Source organism: Manis javanica, chromosome 10, assembly GCF_040802235.1.
Source record: "Manis javanica isolate MJ-LG chromosome 10, MJ_LKY, whole genome shotgun sequence".
NCBI classification, from domain to species: Eukaryota; Metazoa; Chordata; class Mammalia; order Pholidota; family Manidae; genus Manis; species Manis javanica.
Genome location: NC_133165.1, coordinates 33,833,382 through 33,857,520, shown reverse-complemented (window position 1 = coordinate 33,857,520; position 24,139 = coordinate 33,833,382).

The following is a 24,139-nucleotide window of genomic DNA, read 5'->3' as shown; positions in this document are numbered from 1 at the left end:
GTGAGAAGGTCTGGGGGAGACTGCAGGGGGGCCAGGCTGGAGAAGAGATGGCTCAGGATACCATCTTCAAGTTTCTGCAGCAACGATCTGGGGCAGCAGGAATATACACAGTCCAGAGGGCAGAATCAGGGCCAACCTGGGCCTCCATCTGAGGAAGGCCAGTTCACCATCAGCTATTCACAGGGGAGCTTTGCTGCCTGGGGAGGTAGGAAGTGTCTTGTAGTGGGAGAGTATAAGGAGATGCTGGAGAGCCACTGATGGCAGCTTCCTGGGCACTGGACTTGAGGGCCCCTAAGTGCAGGCTGTTGACAGTCAGTACAAAGCAGAGGTTAAGAGTGAGGCTCCGGGCCCATGTCCCAGTTCAGCGGCTTCCTTGTCGCATAGTCACAGGACCTCTCTGTGCATGGGTTTCCGTGCCTCTTGGCCTCCTCCTCCGTGTCTGTGCCCTCCAGGTGCCCTCCTGACTGACTGGGAAAGCAAGAGGTCCTGCTAGCCCCCATGGTTCCCAAAGCAAGCTGCTCTCTGGGGCTACAGTCCGTAAGACGGTGCACTTGGCCTTATGCCCTCAGCTCCTGCTGTTCCTCTCTGCTGCCACTGCTGACCTTCCCCCGGGAGGAGGTCCTGACGCAGGTCCTGCTTCTGATCCCTCTGTCCCCAGATGCCAACGTGGGCCTGGCACATAGGAGGCCACTCTGAGTTTTTGTTAAATGAATAAATGAGAGGAATGGATGATGGGTGGATGGATAATTGGATGGGTACATGGATAGGTGAGGGGATGGATGGATGCGTAGATGGTGGAATAGATAGGTAGATGGACTGGATGATTGGACAGATGGACAGATAGATGGATGGATGGCATGAATGAACTGATAATTGGATGGGTGAGTGGATAGCTGGGTAGATGGAGGGAAGGAGGGATAGTACATGGCCTTTTGATACAATTGCAAAATATCTTCAACTTCTTCATTTTGTTTCATCCCCTTAGCTCAGTTTTGGAGGCAGGACTAGACCAATTAATCTTATTCTACAGAATCGGAGCTCAGAAAGGTAAAGCGACTTGCTCCATCACACAGGGAGGAAGAGACCGAGGCCCCCATCAAGGTAAGTCTCTTGTCCCGGTGCCTTTTCCAATAAGCTCCTTTGATCCCTCATTGAGTTATTTACTTGGGAAGTTATTGTCACCTGCTGAAGCCCATTTTGGGGTACCCAGTGCTGGGGACCCAGAGCTGCAGCATGGCTCAGTGCTGCAGCACCAGCTGCTCTGGGAGGCAAGGCGGGGCTGGCCAGGGAGGAGGTGCCAGGCTGGCCAGGTGAAGAAAGAAAGCTGTTGACTTCAGGCCCAGGCGGTATGGGAGCCTGGATTACAGCAGTTCAGCTCCTGTCTGGGTCAAGCCAGGCATCCTGGGTAGGTGACATGGGGGATGAGTGGTGGAGGGAGTGGAGACAAGGCCAGGGATGCTAGTGGGGACAGCCTACAGGGCTTTGAGTGCCAGGCAGCAGAGCTGGGACCTTGTCTGAGGCAGTGGCGGGGTGCTGAAGGGCAGGGTGTGAGGGGGTCCCTGCTGAGAGAAGAAGGGTGTCGGCTCTCACCCAGGCTGCCTCTCAGCCCCTTCCCTGTTCAGGCCTGCCTTCAGCTCTATGCCATCCTTGGATGCCTTGACCTTGGCTGGGCCTGGGCTGCAGGGCCAACCCCTAAGGGCAGTGAAAAAGCCAGCCAGAGCAGAGGCCCACCCACAGCTGCCCACCCCAGGAGCACGGCTCTCACCCGCAAGGGGCTGCCAGTGCTCTGGAAGACCCAGGGCTGGTTTGGGAGGCACAGCCCCCGAGAAGCTGTCTGCACAGGCCAGTCCATGACTCCAGGTGCTCATTAGGCTACGATGCTCAGCCCAGGCTTTCAGGGTCTTTCTGAGGATCCCCAAAGAAGAAAGAAATCAAAGGCTGGGGATTGAAAAACAAGGATGAGGAGATATAAAACAAGATTTCTATCTAAATAATTTCCTCTAATTGCTGGTAAGAGACATTAATTTTCCTTTTGAAGCTCCCCGCAGCCCCAGGCGCCTTGGGACGTGCCAAGATGGCATCCTGTCTAGCCGGATTATTTCACAGCTGCCCGCGGGGCTGGCTCGGTGCTCACCGTGGGGGCAGGCCGGGCGGCGGGCTGGGTGCTGCTCAGCTCAGGGTGGGGGCGCCCAGGGTGGGAGGGGGGCCTTCATCTGGTGCGCTGCAGCTGAGAAACAAGAGGCCTCCAGTGCTCCAGGTCTCGGGCAGGCCTTCTGACCTCACTGCACCCAGAGAGACGCGGGAGTGCTGAGTCCCCACCGAGGCCTGGGCCCCTCTTCTTGGCTGTGGAACCACTAGGCCTTTGGACATGCAGGGCATTGGCCAGAGGAGGCCAGAGGGCCTGCCTCCGCACCTCTCTTGCCCCTGACTGTGGCCCCACAGAGGACCAAGCCAGGCGAGGCCAGCCTGGGTGAGGCCAGGGTGAGGGATGGCTGAGCTGGTCCTGCCCAGCCGCAGCTCCTCAGAGCCTCCCATTATCACCCCCACTTCACAGAGGAGAGTACTGAGGCTCAAGGTGCTGGACAAGCCTCATTGTAAGAGGGAGACTGAGGAGCTTCTGTCCCTGAACCCTGGTCCTTTGAGATCTGTGGGGGAAAGTGCAGGGGAAAAAATTCAGATTCTTTAACAGTATGATCAGGGCAGCCCTACTCCAACCCTGCTAGACCATCTGGTCTCCTCTCTAATTGTTCCTCGTCCTGTTCCTCCATAAGCTGGACTAGAGGCCTCCTCTGGGCACCCCAGCCCCAGGCTGCCTCTCAAAGAACAGTTCTCAGCCACTGCCATCGCCCCTTGCCAACTGGTGCTCCCTCCAACCTGCAAGCATCCAGGTGTGTGCTGCATCTGGGTGTCCCCCATGTCCCACACCCAGCCTGGGGCCCATACCCACTGGGACCCCAAGGCAGCTGTGCGTGGTGGCACAGCTGGTGATGGAACTCACATGTCTTTTCCCCTCAGAGATTTTTCCTTCCCTTTTGATTCCTTGCAATTTATGAAAAATAGAACACATGTGTTCCTGATTAATTTCTTCAAAATCATGGAAATGTTGACTTTTTTGAAGAGTCATTTTATGTGGAGGAGGCTTCTTTTAGATTCTTTCAAGACCTCCTTTGTCAGGGAAGTTGAGTTTGGGGAGGAGAAGGGTCCCCTTGCCACCGCCGACCTGTTGACACAACAAGAAGTGGTGCCATCACGAAGTCTGGCCCAGTGGGCAGGTGTCCTGGAACGTCCCCACCTCGTTTACATTCCCCCTGGCTCCCCACATCCCTCAGGATAAAGTCTGGTTCCCTTAGCCTGACATTCAAGAACTCTACAACCCCACCTTGCTGACTTTCTTCTCTCAGGTGCCCTAATATCCAGCCTCACTGAACTTCTGCTTGCCCCCGGAACAGTCCACTCCTTGCTGTCTCTTTCACCTTGCACGTACTATTCTCTCTACTGTGAATGCTCTCCCCTGCTTTTTCCACATGACAAACTTCTATTCATCCTTCAAAACCCAAGCCCAGTGTCTCCTCATCTGTTCAGCATTTGCTGCCTCGCCCAGGCAGCCCTTTGTGCTCACCCCAGAACTCCAAGAAGTGAGTCCTCATCTGACTAAACAGACCCAGTCTGCCAGGGTCACTGACCTGGGTGTACAAAGATGAAAGGCTGCTATGCCGTGGTAAGAAGTAGTAAAAGGGGAAAGACAAGCCCTCCTCAAATGAAAGCCATGCACAGTGTTATTTTTGGTATTTTATAGGGTGCTTTTGAGGATGGGAGATGGAAAAAGAGAGTTCTACCAGGGACGGGCAGCAGATTTCAGTCTTGGGATAGGAGGAAGGAGGGGTGGCGGGCAGCCTCTGCAGTCCAGTGCTGACCTCTGGGCCCCGCCTGGATTCCAGAGGAGATGGGGTTGCTGCCCCAGCCCAGAACTGGTCACAAGCAGGAGTTTAGATCCCAACAGAGTCCCTCTGGTGCCCCCACCCTGAGCCCCACCCCCACCCGGAACCCCTTCATAAGTGCTTTGTAGCTAACCCTGTAAGGTGGGTAGGTTGAAAACAGTCCCTGTTTTACAGATGAGCAAGCTGAGGCCCAGGCAGGAAAGGGGTGGCTTTAGGCCACTTTCTGAACTAACAGCCAAGCAGGGACGAGATCTTGAGGCATCTGCTCCTACCATTTAGGCTGGTTGATTCTAGCCCTGGGGCAGTCCCGGGGATCTCCAGCCTCCTGCCCTGAGAGCAGAGGATACCATATCAGTCCCTTCCTCCAGCCATACCAAGCCCTGCCCTCCTGGACTTCTTCTCCCCAGCCTTCCCATGACCTGCTGCTTTTATGCTTGAAGTAGAGCAGGCCATTTGCGAGACATGCCAGGCCTGCAGCCACATGGCCACGGTGTGGGAGGCTGTTCAATGGGCAGGTGGACCCCAGAGACAAGGGAGAACCTCATGAAACAGATTACCTCTTCCCATTCCGGCCACCGCCAGCAGCCAACTTTGTCCTCACACCCAGGAGAACCAGGGAAATCACAGAGGACTTCCTGCAGGCAGGGCGAACTGTGGCAGGAGACTTCCTCTCATCCTCTTGATGAATGAGAGCCTGAAGCCCTGGGAGGAGCCAGGGGCTGGAAGGCCATGGGTGCTATTAGGTGACAGCCCTAGGAAGGGGTGGGTGGCGGAAGTGTGACAGGGAGAGAGCTCAGCCCTCAGGGAGCATGCATTGTATCACAGAAAATGGTGCGGCCTTGAATGAACTCCACTTCCTGAGCACCTGTTCGAAACCTGGCTCTGGGCCCTTTATAACCGTCATGGAATTCCCACGGTGACCTCATTTCACATGGAAGAAAATTGAGGAGGTTGAGAAGGATCTCTGCCCATCTGGAGGACAGAGTGAGTCAACAGTGGGTCTGAGACTTCTGATCCAGCTGTCTGACCCCAGAGCCTCAGCCTAACCCATAAGAATGGCTACTTAGAGCAGTGGGGGCACCCCAGGCCTCCCCCTGTTGGCCAAATTTGGGGAAAAGGTGCTAAACTGGCCCAAAGAGGTATGCCAGGTGTGTGCACTTGTGCCACCCAAGCGAGGTCCTAAGGGGCTGGGACCACCACATGCCATTTTGTAACAGGGCTGTATATAAATGAGCCAGCCCTGATCTAGCTTCGCCTTAGAGCCCAGCCTTACTCTCTTTTGTGAGTAGCACTTATTTAAACACAACTATTCTGGCAGGAATGTAAATGCTCACTGATTAGCCACATGCTTCTGCATTTCCCAGCATCCTTTGTGATTAGCCTGGGACCATGTGACTAGTTCTGCCCAGTAGAATATGAGCAGAGGTGAGCCGCATCATTTCTGAGCTGAAGCAGTTACAACCCATGTGTTTTCTCCATCTCTCTATTTTCTCCTACTGCACATTCCAGATAATAAAGCTGTAAGATGGAAGGCCTCCAGGTCACACTTAGCAAAAAATTAAACGTTTGTTTTGGGTTAAACAGCTGAGGTTTGAGGCTTCCTCTGATGTTGGTTACCTGAGTATTATGACCCAGAGTAATACATACAATCCTGGAGAATTGAGATTATTGTCTCCATCTTACAAATGATCACAGGGAAGCCTAGAGAAGGGACTTGGCTGAAATCTCTAGTTATAGAACCATTCAGCCTGACTCCAGACACCATGAGGTTTTCCCTGCCTCTTGAATTGCTAGTTGAAAACAGCCCTCCGAGGCCCAGGCCCAGGGGAGGGGAGAGGCAAGGAGCAGCTCAACCTGCCTTTAAAAAATTGTATCTTGTTAAAACCCCACCAGGCTGGTGCACAGCAAGTTGTGTGGGGCAGCTGCTGTTCAGACAAGCACAAAGGAGACCTAAAATGGGACAGATGCTTGAGCCCCTGAGGACAGTGGCAGGATGTGTGCAGGCCATGAGGGCTGCATGTGGGGCTGGCTGTCAGACACTCCACCTGCAGCCTAATGGATGGCAGGTAGAGGACGCCAGGATGACAGAGAAGAAGGAGGAGATAGGGCCTGATTTATAGGCACCAAGGAAGAAAACGCAGCCCAGATTTATGGGAGCTCAAGTGACTCGTTGGAGCCAAGTTTATTATCCATCATGTGCATCTGAATGTGTATTTATGACTTTGCAAATGATTCTGTCTCACTGAAAATTATGTCCAAGGAACATCAACAGCAGTTCATCTGCACTGAGAAGGGCTGATCCAGAGGAGAGTTCAAAGCTTCTCCGAGTCGCCGAGGGAGGCTGGGGGCTGGTCTCATCTGTGTGTGCACAGGTTCAAGAGGTGGATACAGAGGCCAATGGATGCTCCGAGTCAGACCCTACACTGGAGCCAGTGTGCAGAGATGAACCCATCTTACAGGACCCTGCCAACACCCCACGGTGCCAGGCACTGAGCTGGGTGTTAGAGCTCACGGCTCCATTAAAGAGGCAAAGGGAGGGTGAGAACACTAACTCAGTTACTTAACTGCGGAGTAACCCTAGGCAAGCTACTTAACCTCTCTGAATCTGTTTCTTCATCAAGAACATGGAAGTAACAATGATGGTTACCCCAGACAGTCCCTGGGAAGCATACAAGATGCTACCTATAAAGCACTTAGCACATTTTTTGGTATTCAGTAAGTGCCCATAAATGTTATTTTTAATATTTTAAATATTTCAATGTTTTCATCGCGATTATTACTGTAAGCACCATATGTAATGTTTGGTACAACCTGACCATCAAACCAAACAAACAAGACAAATTCTGATTGAAGTTTCATTTAGTAAAGGAATGACCATTTACCTGCTTTGTAAATGCTGGATACCAGGGAGGTAGGCCCAGCCAGTCAGATAACCACCTGAAAGGGGTTTTTATCTTGAAACTGTATGAATACATGAAAGAACTGGTTGCAAAGGACTTACCCTACTCAGGTCTTGCACCTGTAGATTCCTTACTAAGTCTTAAACTGTCTCATAAGTAGAAACAAGACCTGATATTCTGCCAGTACATCCTAATGTGACGGTCTCCTCCATGTGTCAGCATCCACTCTAAATGCTGCAAGTGCCTTGTCTGCTGCCCTGGCCATCCTAGCCCCTCCACCAGGACCCTTTGATTAAAGGGTGTCTTAATTTGGATTGCCCCCAAAGCGGAGCCAACAACAAGGTCTGGGGAGTTGGGAGTTTATTTGAGAGGAATATGTCTCAGGAAATAAGTAGAAACAGCAAGAGAAATGTGAGGAAGAAAGATGAAGAGCCAATGTCAGGGTGTGTTATCATAGTCACTGCTCTCAGCAGTGGGGGCTTGATTCTGTGGGGACTGCTGCAGAGAACAGTCTTCCAGCATTGTCCTTCTGGAAGAGGGAGGATGGAGCATTTGTTCATTGCCTCCTGTGCCCCAGTGGCTGAGAATTTCCCTTGGGAGTATTGACTCTCCCACAATTCTGCTTTCAGTGTTTGCTCATAGACTAAGCAACCCTTGTGTTTGGAGAGAACCCCAAACCAGGGAGGGAGGGACACATGCCACATGCCTCTCATTGGACACTCTCAGTGTACCTGAGCTCACCTGGAGCTGTCCACCCAGCTGCCGATGAAATCAGAGGGAAGCTGAGGGAATGTGACAGAAGGCATCAAAATCATCTGCTACAGGCCACCCCTTGCAACATTCAGATCCATTTTAGTACACATTACATCCATATGGCAGTGAGTCTTCAAGGTAGTGGACAGGCATAAACTATAAACAATTTAATATAGGATTCTGGGGAGATGGTGGAGTAAGATGCATCAGCAATCTACCTCTCTACCTAGATAACAATTGCACTGGCAGAATCTGTCTGATACAACTTTTTTGAACTCTGGATACTTTGGAAGGCTTTCAACTTTCAGGGGAAGGCTTAGATGGTAAATTTCAGTTGATTTCAGTCCATTTCAGCTCTTATCAAATGCAGCTGTCTATCCCCCACCCCCATCCACAATCTGTCCCCAACATGTTCCTGGAACAGCTTGTTCTTAAATGGTGGGACCCAGCGTGGAGAAAACGGACCATATCCTCCAAATATTGAGAAGCAGCTACACTAATAGACAAAATAGATCTTCAATCAAAAAAAGGTCTTTATACAAAAAAGGAAGTTTTTTTTATTATAGCCATCCTAAAATTCTTTAAAATGTTATAAGAGACAATGGAGGACATTATATATTAATAAAAGGTTCACTACAGCAAAAAGTTATAAGTTACAAACATTATGCACCTAATATCGGACCATCAAAATATATGAAGCAAAACCTGACATCATAGAAGGAGAGATAGACAGTTCTACAATAATAGTTTTAGACTTCAATATCCAGCATGCAATAATGGATAGAATAATCAGACAGAAGCTACATAAAAAATAAGAAATTTAAACTACACAGCAAACTAACTAGATCCACAGACATATGTAGAACAATCGACTCAATAACTACAGCATACCTGTGCTTCTTAAGTGCACATAGGACATTTTTCAGGATAGATTATATGTCAGCCACAAAAAAAAAATATGTCAGCCTCAATAGACCTAAAAAGGATGCTAAACAAAGTGTCGTCCTTGACCACAATGAGGTGAAGTTAGAAATCAATACAGAAGGAAAAATGGAAAATACACAAAGCTGTGGAAATTATACAACAAACTTTTAAACAACCAGTGGATTAAAGAAGAAATCATGTGGGTGGATAATTAGAAAATACTTAGAGATGAATGAAAAGAAAAGACAACATACCAAAATTTGCGGCACACAGCAAAAGCAGTGCTAAACACTTATTAAAAAACAAGAAAGATCTCAAATCAGCAACCTAATTTTATAATTCAAGGAACTAGAAAAAGAACAAACGACACCTAAAGCCAGGAGAGGGAAAAAGATAATCAAGATAAGAGCAAAGATAATGAAGTAGAGAATAGAAAAACAATAGAGAAAATCAATTAAAGCAAAAGTTGTTCTTTGAAGGATCAACTTAATTGACAAATGTTTAGCTACACAGACTAAGTAAAAAAGGGAAGACTCAAATTACTAAAATCCATAATGCAAGTTGCGGTATCATGACTGATTCCACAGAAATAAGAAGAATTATGAGAGTACTATGAACAATTGTACAAAACAAATGGAATAACTAAATATTTATTTTGGACAAAGCCCTAGAAATACAAAATCTACCAACATTAAATTATGAAGAAATAGAAAATCTGAATAGACCTACACTACTAAGGAGATTGAATTGGTAATCAAAAATTTCCCAGAAGAGAAAATCTAGAACTGATGTCATCACTGGTGAATTCTATCAAACATTTAAATAAATACCAATACTTCTCAAACTTTTCCAAAAAAACTGAAGAGGAGGAAATACTTCCTAACTTATTTTATGAGGCCAGCATGACCCCATAACAAAGCCAAAGACACCACAAGAAAACTACACACCAATCTCTCTCATGATAATTCATGCAAAAATCCTCAACAAAATCTTAGCCAACCAAATTTAACAGTGTATTAAAAGAATTATACTCCACAACCAAGTGGTATTTATTCCTGGAATATAAAGATGTCTCAAGATCCCCAAATCAATCAGTGTAACATGCAACATTAACAGTATGAAGGACAAAAATCCACATGATCATCTCAGTTGATGCAGGAGGATTGATGCACAATTGATGCACAAAATCAAGACCTTTTCATGATAAAAACACTCAAAAAGAATAGAAGTAAATTACCTCAACATAATAAATGTCATATATGAAAAACCCAGGTGTACATCATACTCAATGGTGAAAGACTGAAAGTGTTACCTCTATCTTTTTCCCTCCCCTGGCTTTAGGTAGAAGTGTTGCCCACTTCTACCACTTCGACTCAACAGAGGACTAGAAGAAGTTTTAGCCAGAGAAATTAGGCAAGAAACAGAAATCAAAAGCAAAAAGTAAAATTATCTCTGCTTGCAGATATGATCTTTAAGTGTAGAAAACCCTAAAGACTCCACAAAAAAAAACTGTTAGAACTGAATTCAATAAAGTATCAGGATACAAGTCAACTCACAAAAATCAGTTTTTTTGTTTATACACAAACAATGAACAATCTGAAAAGGAAATTGCAAATACAATTCCAGTTACAATAGCATCAAAAAGAATAAAATATTTAGGAATTAATTTAACCAAGGAGGTGAAATCCTTAAACAATGAAAATTATGAAACATCTCTGAAAGAAAATAAAGATTATATAAATAAATGGAAATATGTCCCATGTTCACAGATTGCAAGACTTAATATTGTTAAATGCTAATACTACCCAAAGAGTTCTACAAATTCAGTGCAATCCCTATCAAAATCCAAATGATGATTTTGCAGAAATAAAAAAGCCCACCCTAAAATTCATGTGGAATCTCAAGGGACTCTGAATAGCCAAAGCAATCTTGAAAAAGAAGAACAAATTAGAGGACTCACACTTGCTGATTTCAAAACTTACTACAAAGCTACAATAATCAAATCAGTGTGAAACTGGCATAAAGACTGACATATAGACCAATGAAATAGAATACAGAGCCAGAAATACAACCTTGTAAATATGGTTAGGTGATTTTTAACTGAAGTGCATAGTCATTCAAAAACTAATTGTTTTCAACAATTAGTTCTGGGAAAAAAAGTATATCTACATAAAAAAGAATGAAGTTTGACCCTTATCTACCAGTGTATACAAAATTAACTCAAAATGGATCAAAGGTCTAAATGGAAGATCTAAAGCAATAAAATTCTTAGAAGAAAACAAAGGACAAAAGGTTACTACATTGGATTTGGCAATGACTTCTTGGATATTACAGTACAGACGCAGATAACAAAAGAAAAACATTAATTGGATTTGATGAAAATTCTAAACCTTTGGGCATCAAAAGACACTATTAACAGAGTAATAAGGCAACACACCAAATGGGAGAAAATATTGGCAAATCATACATCTGATAAGGCATTAATAGCCAGATAGAGAGAGAACTCCTAAAATGCAACCCTAAACAAACAACCCAATTAAGATATGAACAAAGGATTTGAATAGCTATTTGTAAGTCTGGGGAGAGGAAATCTGGGGCAAAATATCTCTAGAAACTGAAATCAGTCAAAAGGAGAAATAAAGTTTAAAACCCATTAATTGCTTACAAACTGCAGTCCGGCCCATCTCTCTTTCAAGCTCCAGAAGAAGCAAAACTGGCTTTCCCCCTCACCTCTCAGGTACAGATAAGCCCTCTGTTGCCCAGGTAATTACCCATTGATATGGGGATGAACTTCTCTACCTCTGAGGAATGATGCAAATGCACTAAAGCCATACTTCTTTCCTCCTCAGAACACCTACTGATATGCAGATGTACTAAAGCCAGGCAAGACATTCTGGAAATATTACAATTTTACCTACAGGCCACCCCTCCAGAAACCTCACCTTACAATTTACTGGTTTCCCCTTCTCTGACCAAACTAATGACATACAACAGCAACAGCAATAAAATCATGATAATCCTCAAGCCAGAAGTTTCAGCCTATGCAGATTAAGTAAATACTTTACAGCACAATCTCTCACTAAGCACAAAATATGTTTCTACACTTGTTTACTCATTCCTAACAACCATGCTAGATTACTCACAAAACTTTTACAGAACATTAGACAAAGTCAAGCCTCTCTTTAAACATTTTTTTCTTGACAACAGCAACACAATCATGATAATTCTCAAACCAAAGGATGCAGATTAAGTCCAAAGTTCATCCATTCCAGGCATCACATGGCAGCTGCAGCCAGAGGGTGCATCCAGGGCATAAGGACTATAGAGGCAAATAACTGTGATTTTGGGGTGCTGCTTTGCTGTTATTCTAGGAATACACAGGAGGCCAGCTTCCAGGCCTTTTTCCCCAAGGTGCCAGAATAGCCAGCCATCACCAGTCCATGTGTTGAAATGTCCAGGGCCATATCCATTTTATTCCTAATTGCTGTACCCATCTTTGCAATGCATGTCCAGTAAAGTGGGTGCCTTGATTAGTCTCAATCACCGGTGACCGGCCATAGGCTACAAAGAGATGCTCTAAGTCCCTCTTGGTGGTTTGCTGATCTGCACAACATGCAGGGCACTCCTTCTTGGCTTGACTGACTTCTTCTAAGGTCAATGGCAAGCCCCACCAATAGGCTACAACCCACATTGTCTTTTGCCCCACATGCAACAAACGCTGATGTAGCCACTGGGCCACATCAAAGGCAGGCTTTCCTTCTAGCCAGATGAATGCATCTGCTTCATCATTCCCTGGGGATGGCAAAGGCAAATGGCCAGTCATATGATATACAGTAGGTGTCTGTGCCACACCATTCCGTGGCCTTTGGGTCCAGTCTCTGACCCACTCCACAATGGGATAGGTGGTTATTACCTTGGTCAGAGCTGTTCCAGTGATGGGCTCCATTGCCAGCAAGGCATGGTACACAGCAGCCAGTTGCTTCTCTATCAAGGTGACCTGGACCTCTGCTCCTTTCCATAGTTGTGACCAGGCTCCGGCTGGCAACAGGAGCAGCAGCAGTGGCAGAAGCAGTAGCCTTAGTCTCAGGCCATGGGCTGGGGTTGGCACAGCCAACAGCAGTGGTGGCGCCTCCACGACCACACGAGTGTAGACATATGTCCCTCAGTGTGAGTGCCACTTCTCCCCATCATTTCTAGGGTTGCACCCATTATGATATATTTCGGGTTCAGAGGAATCCTGTCAACTAACACCAGATGTAAGTCCAGGGTGAGGAAATCCTGGGGCAAAATTCCTCTAAAAACCGAAATCAGTCAGAAGGAGAAATAAAGTTTAAATCCCATTTATTGCTTACAAACTGCAGTCCAGGCCCTTCTCTCTTTCCTGCTCCAGCAGAAGCAAAACCAGCCCTTCCCCTCACCTCTCAGATACAGATAAACCCTCTGTTGCCCAAATAATTACTCACTGATACGGAGATGAACTTCTCTCCACCCCTGAGGAATGATGCAAATGCACTAAAGCCATACTTCTTTCCACCTTGGAATGCCTACTGATATGCAGATATTAGGCAAGATATTATGGAAATATTACAATTTTACCTACACCATTCCTCCAAAGAAGATGCACAGATGATATCAACCTGTGCAAGATTTCCTTCATGCTTGGCCAGCGCTTCAGCTGGTCCAAGTCGCTTGCCTGCTGGGTGACCCAAGCCCTAGTCCCTGAGGGATCTGGGTTGCCTTTGTCAGGCCATAATGTCACCTGTTAACCATATCAACAGACTCTAAGCAATTAACGGATGCCCCCGTGAAACCTTAAGGTCCAGATTACACTCCTCCCTGCCCCCACTCTATCACACCCCAGCTTCCTCAAGATAATCAATGATAACTGCCTCCAAATCAGTACGGGAAATCCCTGCCTTTTTCTTCTATTCCACCAGCATAAGAAACCCAAAGTGACAATAACAAATATAGATTCAGGTTCACTGGAACCTTTAGTGGCTTTTCTGGTGGAAATGTTTCCCCAGACCCTGAGAACATGGCCCCAGGTCTGGTGCAGCACAAATCCCACTAGGATCACTGGGAGGTATTTGAGAGGGGCCAATACTTGGTTCCTGAACATTCGAATTCTAGCTACGGAGGTATAACATATCAACTGGTTCAATGTATATACGATATTACAGAGGACAGCTCTGTATTAATTATGTTTTTTATTTTCTGTATTTTATGATGATTTGATATCTTGGAATTTTGCTAATCCTAGAGAGACTGCCCCTTCCCAGGCTAGCTAATTCCTAGAGATAGTAAATGTTTGTCTATGAGCACATCTTTGATGTGCAGACAAACCAATCCAGAGACTATATTCTGAAACACCAATCTTTCTGGCTTTCATACTCCAGAAGGTAGTATTCCTTTTCCCTAATCATCCCAGGGACAGCCATCAGACAACTAGGGACAGGCCCTACACACTAGAGCCCGCTACAATTACTCAGACTAGCCAATCCCAAACTACTCTGTGCATTCATTCCCCCTGCCTCACCCATTTCTTCTTGCGGAAAGCACAATAAAGCCTTTTGCCTGACTGACCCAGGTGCTTCCCTGTGTGTCCCTGCACGGCCTGCCCCACCTCTCATTTCTGGGTAACACTGAGTAGAAGCATTTTCCTCTGTGGCAGTCTTTTCGTGATTTGTTGGTCTCACCATACCCGATTCAAATAAATTCCAAGTCCACTTTGATATAAGCTCCTAACCCCGTGGGGCACTTTCCTCAAACTGGCACTTTATTCTGAACGTTAAATAGGCAATTCCAGTGGTCAACCAAGCTGGCTGTTTCCAGGTTATGTGGTGGTTGATAGGAACAATGGATCCCATTGTCAAGTATCCACTGTCCTTCCTTTGATGTAAAATAGGCCTGTTAGTCCAAGGCAAGATTGTGAAGGGCTCCAGGTTAGGAAATCAGTCACTTACAAGCCTATGCATGCTGCAGCACAGGCATGCAGGTAGAGACAGCATACATATCTGGAGTAGATGGACATCCACCTCATTCTGCCCTTGGACACTGGAGCTCCTGTTTTTCAACCCATTAGACTTGGATTGACTTACACCATCAGTTTCCGGACTCTCCAAGCTTGCAGATGGCACATTGTGGGACTTCTCAGCCTCCATAGCCACATGAGCCAATTTCTTATTCTACTGTCATCAGCTTGTTCTCTGTGTCTATGCATCTGTTCCTGTTTTATTGTCTTTGTTAATTTTTGTTTTTTAGATTCCACATGAAAGTAAAGTAACACAGTGTCTTTCTCTGTCTGACTTATTTCACTTAGCATAAAGCCATCTAGGCCCATCCATGCTGTTGCAAACAGCAAGATTTCATTCTTTTCATGTCTGAGCAATATTCCATTGGGTATATATACCATATCTTTACCCATTCATCTTTTGATGGACATTTAAGTTGTTTCCATATCTTGGCTATTGTAATGCTACAATGAATGTAGGAAGCAGATATCTTTTTTAATTAGTATTTTCACTTTTTTTGGATAAATACTTAAAAATGGAATTATCAGATCATATGATCATTCTTTTTTTAATTTTTTGAGGGACCTCCATGCTGTTTTTCATAGCACCTGCACCAATTTACAGTCCCACCAACACAAGCGTTCCCTTTTTCTTTTGTCCACATCCCCACTAACATTTTTTGTCTCATCTTTTTGATACTACTAGTCATTCTGACAGGTGTGAGATATCTTGCGGTTTTGATTAGCATTTCCCTGATGATTAGGGATGTTAAGCATCTTTTCATGTGCCTGTTGGCCATCTGTATGTCTTCTCTGGGAAAATGTCTATTTGGGTCCTCTGCCCATTTTTCAGTTGGATTATTTTTTTTGTCATTGAGTTTTATGGGTTTTTTATTTATTTTGCAAGCTAATTCCTTATTGGATATACCATTTGTGAATACCTTTTCCCATTCTGTAGGTTGCCTTTTTGTTTTGTTGATGGTTTCTTCTGCTAGGCACCATATGAGCCAATTTCTATAACGATTCTCCTTTTACATCTATAGCTACATATCCTGTATTGCCTCTGTTTCCTTGGAGAGCCCTGACAAATACAGCATCCATTGACTCTCCTTTCCCTTAAGAATTATTGAAATTTTCCTGGTTCTGTGCATGTTGAGCCACTTTGGATTCTATCCTGGAATTTTGCACATTATGTTATGAAATTCTGGTCTGTATTAAAATCTTCTGATAAATGTTGACTTCTTTAAAAGAAGGAAATCACTGTGGCTAAGTTCTGACCCCAAGTCGTGATCTTCCTTGTTTGAGCTGAAATTCCAAAACAAGTCACACTTTGAAAACCTTTACGATTCTATTTTGGTCCATCCCATATTGGCACTACCCAGAGGCCAATCTGGGACCTTGGTTAGCAGTCTACTAAGGGCTGGCAAACTACGACCCACAAACCCAGTCCAGTCTGTAGATGGTTTTTATAATGGCGTCTGAGATAAAGGAGGTTCTTATATTTTTTATAATATATACCAAAAAAAGAAAGAAGGAAAAAATATGTGACAGAGAACATATGGTACCCACAAAACCTAAGATATTTACTATCTGGCCCTTCACAGGGAAAGTTTCCTGCCCTCATTCTCAGAGCCCTTGCTATGCTGTTTCAGGTCATTTCCAGGCATGCACAACACAAGCCTTGGGGTTTTATTCCCATCTTTAAAGAAACCTTTTTTCCAGCTGCCTCTTCTCTTTGACTTTCCTGACACTCTCTTAACTCTCTGAGGCCCTTTTTGTTTTTTTGGTGTTTTCACTAGAAAGCCAGGGTTTTAGTCTGGCTGTGCTATCATGAGCTTCCTACCACTGGGAGAAGTAGCAAGACAAAGAAGAAAAAGTGAGGATTCCCCACCCTCTTCAATTACAGGAGCCACTCTCTGATCAGAGAGGAATTTTTTCTTTCTGACTTGCAGGTGTATGCGGGACTGCTGGTACCACCCCAGGAATGTAGAATCATGGGGTGGGGTTGAGGGTGGGGGTTGCCTCAGGACAGGGACAGATAAAAGCAAAAGAAAATAAGTTGGGCTTTCTCTCCATGTTCTCTGTCCTGCAATATATCCCATTCCTGTTTTTCTGGTCAGAAAGACAGGATTTTCTTAGAGCTTATCCTGTTTCCACCCTCTTCACAGTTCCAGGGTTTGGGCTCTGCTAGCATTTAACCTGGATATGTGGAGGGAAACAAACAAACAGATCAGGAAACTCACTGCTTTTCCAATCTTTCTTTGAGTTTCATTCCCTCCCGGATCCACCTCCAATTACTTACATTTCAAAGTCCTCAGATAGTTGCTGTATGTGTTCCATCCGAGCTTTGAGTTGTAATCAGTGGGAAAGGTAGGGGGGAGTGTGCTTTTATGATTTTAGCTGGATCAAGAAGTTCTACAATTGGGTTTTGTATACCCATCTTAATAAGCATTTATTAATTCTAACCAGTTGTTTATGAGTTTAAAAATTCTCTAAATGCAAAATAATTTCATCTGGGAGTAATGGCAATTTACTTCTTCCAATCTTTATATCATATTCTTGCCTTACTGTAGGGGTTGGCAAACTTCTCCTGTAGAGTCCAGATAGTACATATTTTAGGCTTTGCAGACCATATGGTTTCTGTCGCGACTACTCAGCTCTTCAGTCATGGTGTGAAAGAAGCTATAGACAATATAAATGAATGGGCTTGGCTGTGTTCCAATAAAATTTTCTGTACACAAGGAACTGGGCTGAAGCACTTCTGAAATGACAGAGTAAGGGCTTCCGAAAATATTCTCCTTAATAAAATCAATGAGAATGCTGGCAAAAAATTGTCAGAATCAACTTTTTCATGATTTGGGAAATTAACCAAAGGCTTACAACAATCTGAGGAGTATTTGCTTGTTTTTAATATGGCTGAATCACAGTGAGAACAGCAAGCTTTATGAAGTTTTAACTTGCCTTATTTCCATTTCTCTTTGCATAGCTCTGTTGTAGGCTTGAAATGTGATAGCTTCACAACTATGGTGGCTGTGAAAACCAGCAGCCCCACAACTGCTAGAAGGGAAAAAACAGGTTTGGAGCTTCCAAAGCCCCATCCAGAAAATTGTCACTACTATTTGTTTTGTCTTGAAGCTCTGTGAAAAGCTCCATTCTCAGGGATTGTCTTTATTTGACCACTGCCTCAGAACTTGCTCTGTGTGAACAGCCTTAGCTCTAGGGCATTTGTCAAAAACAATCAGGTGCAATTGTTTAACACTGAGGCTGCCTGAAGTGATGATACCAGTTGGTGCGAAAAGGAGGATAAATAAAAACTGGGAATGAGATGTCCATAGGGGGCTTAGAAAGGCTCCAACATATTCCTGGGATTCCAGAAGGCCACATGCATGGGCATAACTGTGCAAGTGCTCAGGAAAGACCTGTGAGAGAGGACCCAAACCTCTCACCTCTGACTGACCTTGTGACACTGCACAACAGGAAATGAAGATGAGTGTAGAGCTGTAAACAGCTCGCTAGAGCATTGAAGACATGCCCCAACACATACACAGTCTTCAACAGAGGCTAAGAGACTTACTGGTTTAAGGGATTTAAGAAAATCTCTATCCAATCATTAGCTGACCAGTAAGCTAACTGAGCAGAAATTTCCATGACTAAACAACAATGTAGAACACAGACTTTACAGAATTAGTCCAGGAAAGTCACTAATGAAACCAACAGCAATAGCAACACCAAATATAAAAATAACAACAAACATTGGAAAGTGGGGATCTGACTTCCAGATCTGCTACACTGTATGTGTTCTATTTTCAACAAAAATTCATGAGCCATGCAAAGAAATAAGAAAGTATGGCCCATTCATAGGAAACTATCCCCAAAGAAGTCCAAACACTGGACTTACTAGACAAAGCCTTGAAATTATTAAAGTATGCAAAAAACTAAATTAAACTATGCCTAAAGGATTAAAGAAACAACACTAGTAACCAACTGAATCTAACAGATATATATAGAATGCTCCATGCAGCAACACCAGAATACATATTCTTCTCAAGTGTGCATAGAACATTAGGCAGTATTAGCCATGTGTTAGGCCATAAAACAAGACTCGAAACATTTAAAAATATTGAAATCATACAACGTATGCTCTCTGTTCTCAGCAGAATGAAATTAGAATTCAGTAACAGATGGAAACTTGGGATATTCACAATTATGTGGAAATTATAAACACACTCCTAAATAACCAGTGGATCAAAGAGGAAATCACATGGAAAGTAGAAAATACTTTCAGATTAATAAAAACATAACATACCCCAATTTGTGGAATGCAGCTAAAGCTGTGGTTAGGAGGAAATTCATAGCTGTAAAAATTGCCTATATTAAAAAAGAATAAAGCTCTCAAACCAATAGTCTAAATTTCTACTTTTGGAAACTTGTAAAAGAATAAACTAAACCCAATGCAAGATAAAGGAAAGAGATAATAAAGATTAGGGTGGAAATAAAATAGAGAATTGAAGCACAATATAGAAACAAAAAAATGAAAGTTGATTTTTTGAAATGATAACAACTTTGATAAACCTTTAGGGAGACTGAAAAAGAGAGAAGACTCAAGTTATTAAAATCAGGAATCAAAGTAGGGCAGTTAGAAGAAATAGAAAGGATTAAGAAATCATATCAACAATTGTATCCTTCCTTCCCTCCCTCCTTCCCTTCCTTTCTCTCTCTCTCACTCTCTTTCCCTTTTTCCCTTTCTCTCTCATCTGCTCAGCACTTGAATCACTGAACTCTCTCCTTCTTTGCAGAATTCCAACTCTACAATTCTGAGGGAAGCTGTGCTTACCTTCCACTAGAAAGATTAAATGACCAGATATGTGATGTCGTCTGAATCCTGGTCTCCAACTCTATTTCAGGTGCATGGTTAGGCTTGATTAATGAGACCAGTGTAGATGATTAGACTTGATTAATGAGACCTGCATGGACAGTAATGGCAGCTGCAGGAAGCAGTATTTTGGGTGGAGCAATACTCTGAGCAGTTTCCTCACCAGAGGGTTCCCGATTTTGACTGTGTTTGTGGCTGTCCTGCTGCCTGGTTGTTTTATCAGTATGGTTCTTCCATGTTCTTACTGATTCTGGGCCCTTCAATATTCTCCCAAACGAATTCCTTTTCTGCTTTATCCAGCCAGCCAGAGTGGGTTTCAATTGCCAGTAGCTAAGAACACAACTGATATACTATTTATCACTTAACATTATATCATGACATAGTTCCATGCCATTAAATATTATTCAAAATATGATTTTAATGCCCACATATTTCATCATATTTATATACTATAATTTACTTAGCCATGCCCTAGTGTTTGAATAGATTATAAATTTCTGTTAAATACTTACAATGAATATCATTGTATTCACATTTTAGCTTTACTCTTGACCATCTTCTTAGGACATCTTAAAAGTGAGGGTACCAGGTTAATGGTATGAGTATTTAAAAAGCTCTCTGTCATAAAGCCAATTTTTTCAAGAAATTTTATACTGATTTGTACCCTCATAGTAAAGGCTGCTCAATTATACTCCACTCCTAAAAGTTGGGTATTATAATTTTAAACAATCTTTGATAATCTAATAGAGGAAAATCTCAATGGTGTTTTAATGAGCATTTCCTTGATTACTAGTGAAGCTTAATATTTTTAAATATATTTATTATATATTCTAATTTATTCTTTTGTACATTTCTTGTTGCCTGGTTTTCTATTGGGTTTTGTTTATTTGTAATTGCTTTTTGTATATTATAGGTGTTAGCCACTGGTCATATTTGTTGTAAGTATGCTATCCTTGTTTGTAGTTTCCCAATAAATTTAATTGTTTTTTAATGTAAAGAGATTAACATTTTTCAGTATTGAATTCAACCTTGTTCTTTGTTGTTTCTTTCACTGCTTTTATATTTATAAAGTCTTTACTCATCCCAAGATCAACTATTGTTGCACAATTTCTTCTAGTTTTTTCCTTTTTTACATTTAATTCTTTAAGTCCTCTGGAATTTATATTGGAGTGTGGTGTGAAGAAAAGAGCTAATTTTATTTCTTTCCAAATAGCTAAGCAAATGTCCCAGCATCATTTATTGAGTGATTTGTTCTTTCCCCACAGATTTGCAATGCCACCTCAGTAAGCCGAAAGACGCGGTGATCACCATGACAACGGAACTGTGTTAAAAGCATTTATTCTCACAAAGTGGAGGGCTGGTGTCCAGCAGGGCTCAGTCTGGCCTCACTGCACGTCTTCCCTAATTAAGATGTACCTTTTAGTTTTCTCTCTTAAAAAAATTTCTCCCTTTAAAACCACAATACAGAAGGAAAATTAAAGCCAACATCTTTCATGCCCAATCTGCTCTGAGCTGGACCTGCCAGGCGGTTGTAGCACGGGAGGAGGTGGGCAGCAAAGTGAGAAAGTGGACAGTGATTGCTCCTGTTACACCCTGAGGAACTGGAGGGATGTCATCAAGGTCCTTGAATAGCTGGAGGGTGGTGGGATGGTCATGTTCAAGAATGCAGCTCTAACATTCTACAACAAAGTGAAGACTGCTCTGTGGGCCCAGCAAGAGCCCAGTTTAGGCCCCTAAGCAGCCTTTCCCCTCCTGAGATGGCAGCTTCTGCCACTAATGAGCAGAAAAGCCCACATTTCCTGTTCTCTGGGGCTTCTGGGCTTAGGTCCCAAGAGCCCTCCTTCCTTATCAGGTATCTGTGTCCAGCCTGGGGGAATGAGACCTCAGCCTGCTCTCATCTCCCAAGAAGGAGGAGGAATCCTACCTTTGGGGAGGTTCCAGGGAACCTGAGCACTGGGGGTGACAATGAAGATGTCTGGCAACCATTTTGAATACTGGGTGACTACAAATCCACCTGCTGCAAGGGGACAGCCAGCAAGTGGTCATGGCAAGCTATGGCGGAAGCTATGAGACCAGGGACAGAACCACAGGTTGCAGCAGGAGGAAGGATGGACATGGGACAGAGCTGGGGGACTCAGTGACCTCCTCCAACCTCTGAAGCCCCAGGGCTGACTCAGATCCCACATGGTTCCCTTGGGACCTACCCTTGCTTCAGCCCCTATCCTCAGGGCCCCCGAGATCCCTGGAATAGATTTCTGTTGCTTACAACCAAAGCAGCCCACATCCCCATCAGCACAAGGGACCTGGTGGTGCGGTCTGCGACCTTCTATTCTGCATCAGTAGGAATGCTGTTGGCTCTGGGTCTTCAGCCTGAGGAAGGGTCCACCCACCTCTCCCTCCATCTTCCTGAGGACTCAGGTACCCAGGTCTGCTAGAGTCCTGGAACAGGCATCTCTCCTCTCCTCCCCTCCCTCCTCTTGCCCAGCTGCTGACAGAAGACAGTCTTGAGGGGCTGGTCAGTGAAGGACCAGCACCCGCCTCCCTCCTCATAGGCCTACCCACCCACCTCCCAAACTCCTTGCGACCTGGCCCCACTCTCCATTCCCATCATTCAAGCTTCATACTCTTTGACTGGAGGGCTCCTTCCAAGCAAATTGTCCAGCTGCATCTCTCCCTTGCTGGAAACTTCTGTGGCTGCCCACCATCATCAGGACAGATCCTCACCTTTCCTAATCTGACCTTGTCTTCCCTCCTCCCCTATCTGTCCCCAGCTCCTTTCTAGAACATTTCCTGTGCTTCTAACATTTCCTGTCTCATTCTCACACCAATGGGCCGATGCACATGCTGGGCTTGCCCTGCCCTCACCCCCAACCTGGATAGCTGCTACTTACTCTCCCACGTACCTCAGCTATGTTACCTACTGGACAGGATGCCCCCCTTTAGGTGGGCCTCATGCTCCTCCCTGGGTCCCCTGCCACCCTCACCACTGTCCTTGCTTTGCACTCACTAGGGGACAGTTCGGACATGCTCCACCTGTGGACTGACCTGTTGGTGGCCTGAACCGGGCAGGGCTTGGGGGCAACCTCCACTCCTCCCCAGGCCAGCAGCCCCTGCATTGCTGAGTAGCAGTGCTGGCACTGAGCCAGGGCCTTTCCTGGTTACTTGGCCCTGATGAGGCCACGTCCATCCTAGGATGGGTCAAGATAGGCTGCCTGCTCCCCAGCTGCAGACTGCAGTGTCCCCAGCACCCCACAGGGAGCCAGGCCCAGGCAGTGCCCAGAAATGTTTGCAAATGCAAGTCAGTAAGTGACAGTGGTGTGGACAGACCCCAGCTGACCCCTTGGATGGAATAGTCTTGGAGAAGGTACAATCCTGCTGTGGCTCCTGAGTGGGGATGGAGGGGGGCAGCATTTGGAGAAACCCTTGGGGGTGTAAAGCCCAAATCCCATAGCGCCCCCATATGAGGCCAGAAAGGGTGTGGTCAACATCACACAGGGCAGCAAAGACTAGAACCCAAGATTCTGGGGTCCCTCCTTCTGCTCTGGGCCCACGGGCAAGCTCTGGGTGAACAGAGCCTCTTGTCAGCAATCATGCCCTGCCCCAGGGTCCTCAGTGGCTCAGGCAAGGCTCTCCCCAAATGGTTTCTTACAGAAAGAGACTCCAGACCAACCAAGGGGCATCCTTTGAACATAGGCCCTGACACCTGAGATCAGAGCTTCCAGCCCCTGTGCTGCAGGAGCGTTCCAGGTGGGCTCAGGCATTGGCCTGTGGAGGCTACCAGAGCAGTGGGGGGGACAGCCAGGACCCGGGCTGGGCATCTCCACAGGGTGCAGCCCCTGCTATTTATCCCAAGGGCTCCACAAATAGGCTGTTCTCTGTAAGCCACATGAAAAAAGTCAGGGAACTCTGCCCCCCATGAGGCAGGGCAGCCCCATTTCAGGGGTGAACAGGCCTGGCAGCTGGTCTTCTAGCTCACCCACATGTGCCTAGCATTGCTGGGGTTCTTACTGCATCTCTCCCTTGCTGAAAACTTCTGTGGCTGCCCACCATCATCAGGACAGATCCTCACCTTTCCTAATCTGACCTTGTCTTCCCTCCTCCCCGATCTGTCCCCAGCTCCTTTCTAGAACATTTCCTGTGCTTCTAACATTTCCTGTCTCATTCTCACACCAATGGGCCTTTGCACATGCTGGGCTTGCCCTGCCCCCACCCCCAACCTGGATAGCTGCTACTTACTCTCCCACGTACCTCAGCTATGTCACCTACTGGACAGGATGCCCCCCTTTAGGTGGGCCTCATGCTCCTCCCTGGGTCCCAGGAATCTTGCAAAGAGAGAGAACAGTCCTGTGGGAAGAGGGTGGGAGACTGTGTCCCCCAAGTCCTACAGAATCCTTGAGGATCAAGCCTCAGGCCCTGGCAGAAATTTCTGGAATATGCTGATCCTACAGAAAAGCTTTTGGAAGTATTGGGGACCTTATAGGTCATCATAGTGGTTAAGAATGTGGGCTCCTGTTCGACCACAAAGAAAAATGAAGCAGTGATACCTGCCACAACGTGGATGAACCTTGAAATCATGATGCAAAAGGTCACATAGTGTAGGATTCCATTCATATGAAATGTCCAAATTAGGTGAATCCAGAGAGACAGAAAGTAGGTTAGTTGTTACCCAGGGCCAGGAGAATGGGCTTACCAAAAGCTATGGGGTTTCATGAAAGTGTTCTAAAATTGTGGTGATAGTTGC